The sequence below is a fragment of the Penaeus vannamei genome, chromosome 39, assembly GCF_042767895.1.
Source record: "Penaeus vannamei isolate JL-2024 chromosome 39, ASM4276789v1, whole genome shotgun sequence".
Taxonomy (NCBI): domain Eukaryota; kingdom Metazoa; phylum Arthropoda; class Malacostraca; order Decapoda; family Penaeidae; genus Penaeus; species Penaeus vannamei.
This window is the reverse complement of record NC_091587.1, coordinates 717,404-719,903: the sequence shown is the minus strand read 5'-3', so window position 1 is coordinate 719,903 and position 2,500 is coordinate 717,404. Positions and strand designations below refer to the sequence as shown.

The 2,500-nt window shown below is 56.5% G+C and overlaps 1 protein-coding gene across 13 annotated transcripts in view; it reads left to right on the top strand.

The window, feature by feature from the left end:
* drn (doctor no) overlaps positions 1–2,500 on the top strand; it is a 120,177-nt gene that overhangs the window by 99,318 nt on the left and 18,359 nt on the right. The window contains exon 1 of one of the 13 annotated variants that reach the window (XM_070117128.1): positions 569–749. The exons of 9 other annotated variants lie outside the window; for them this stretch is intronic. The gene's annotated coding sequence lies outside the window, so the exon portion shown is untranslated. Of the gene's footprint in view, positions 1–568; positions 756–817 lie in introns of those variants that run through there. 3 more of the 13 variants (XM_070117129.1, XM_070117139.1, XM_070117133.1) reach the window with 3 other exon arrangements.

The following is a 2,500-nucleotide window of genomic DNA, read 5'->3' as shown; positions in this document are numbered from 1 at the left end:
GCGGAAGTGATGACTCGCTCGGATTTGTTGTGTCCCGCCGAAGTCCCTCGCATCTGGGGCGGTTCTGGGGTCGCGCGGGGTGGCCGATCCCGCCGAGAAATGTCGCCTTCAGAGGAGTGATCACCGCCTGTCCCCGAGCAACACCTGGGGTCCGACATGCCGCGTGACTGCAGTTGCGGAGCGCAAGATGCTTTATTTGTTTCTGTGCTTGTTTCCTCCGCGTTTCGACGAAGAAGTGTCGATGACGTGCCGCTAAGTATTTCGTGGGATTTCATTGGCTGCTAGGCGATGACGCATTGCTGACGTCATGGGACTCTTGGAGGAGTCATGGCGGCTGGATACGTCAGCTGTGCGCACGTGATGCCCGCGTGGATGTTGACTTCCTATTAATATAATTTATTTGGCCCGTTTCTTTTTTTCGTCCATCTGCGTAAAATGTGGGTTGACGCGTGTCCGTGATAGGCCTTCCCGAATCGACGCGCAGGTCGCCCAGCTTACGACGTAAATATGATAAAGGATGACCAAACTTAGAAAGTAGTTGCCAGAAGCCGCCAGAATTTCTCGAGTGGAGCAGGATTGCGTAGACATGAGCAACGTCGGCCAGAGTTCGTTCGCTATATCTGGTCGTGATCAGCTGGTTGGCGCAGTTACTGTCGAGACGTGGACTAGTGAGGAAGGAGTGTTCGAGTCTCCCCGTGGATATACTTCATTTTCATCTGTGCTTAACGTCAACTTAGCCGATAAATACAGTGAGTGTAAGTGTGTGAACACGTTCTACAGAAGTCTCTCACTCAGGGCGTGAGTAGGTGATCAGTGCACGAGTGATAGCGAAAAGCAAGAGTTTCACAAAGTGATCGGTGTAATTGAAAGTGTACCGGAGTGATCCATTGTCGGGAACAGGGTCCGTTATTGTGTTATTTGGTGCGTGGTCCGGCGGCCGAGCCTCTCTGGCGGTGGTGACGTGTCGAGTGATAAGTAGGCAGGGTCCAGGCTGACCCCTCGCTGCGGGAAGGGCCAGCCAGCCCCACGTCCCTCCGAGGCCCAGCCGGCCATCGTCAGTAATGGTGGCTCGCGGCGGCTGGTGTTGTTCGGAGCGAGTGCTTGGTGGGCCCTTGGAGGGAGGAGCCGCTCGCCCCTCCTCGGCTCCTCCTCGGCTCCTCCACGGTGGCCGGCCGGGAGGAGAGGTGTATCGCGGCGTGACCAACAGCAGGAAAGTTCTCGCGGCGTCGTGGTGTCGTTTGAGCCGTCCGTGTGTGAGGACGTTGGTGACGGTGGGGCAACACAAGGCGTTCCACTCTCCTCCCCGTCCGCACGTGTCTTTTCGTTTTTTTCCTCGTTAATTATGTGGGAAGTTCTCAAGCCCAGCGCCACTTTCTCATCTCGGACGGGCCGGTCCATGCCGAGTGACCGCGGCGAGTGCACTGCAATGTACCCTCCTCCGCCTCCGATGTTCTCACGGTCTCCCTCCTTTTCCTCCCCCGCCCTCGCGCCCTCTCGCCCTCGGGCCGCGGGGCTCATGCTGCGTCTGTCTGTCTGTCTGTCTGTCGTACGTGTTCCTTCGGGTGAGGATGTGCCTCGCTGTGAGTGATGCTGTGTCGGGGCCGCTGTGGAAGGGGGAATGACGCAAGAAACGCGATTCCTGGCGGAGGTGGGATCGGGCGAGACGCAAGGAAACATGTTGACGAAAGTGCTGGGAAAAGAAAATATCTGAGCTGAGTGTAATAAAAGCAGTGACGATGTGCTGGCTGTGGCCATGGCACCGTTGATTAGCATGCGAGATCTGGCCCGTACGAAGCGCCGTGAATGATAACTTACGTCATTGTTGAAAACGTCAGTTAGCCTGCTGCTAAATGTGTGTGTTAGGTAGGTGTGCTGCACTCTGAATTCGACTCAAAAGCAGAAAATAGCCTGCACGTGGTGTCCTCAGAAGAAAGACCCGAAAGCCAGTTCATTGGCACGCGCCGGGACAACAGCGCAGGTACGAGTCGAGTCGCAGGAAACGGCCGAGTTGGAAAATACGTTCCTTAAACCCGGAGAAGCAGCGCCAAGTACGAACTCTTTGTGTACGGAGAGAGTGACGGCATTGTGCCAGCGGTGACGCAATCTGTGCCAGTGATGACGTACTGTGATTATACGTTGTGGCGTGTCAGGAGACAAAGTGATGGTAGTGCACAGTGGTTAGTGGACGCGAGTGTACGTGATCAGACCACGGTGTCGACACTCCGGAGGCGAGGCATCTGAGCGTGTGGCCGCCGCAGGATCCGAAATGACGCCTCATTTCGCGGGAGAAGAAAGCGAATCGTGAAGGTACGGCGGGGGCGATTCGCGTGATGGAGTTACGGAGAGGAGCACGTGACGGGGATGCCACGGCGGGGCGAACTCGTGCGAGAAGCCGTGCACTCAACTCAGCTGTGCTTTGTCGATCCCTGCCCGGGTAGGGGATGTTTTCATTACCCGACACGAGGAACCAACTGAAGCTTTGGAGACACGAGCCAGTTTG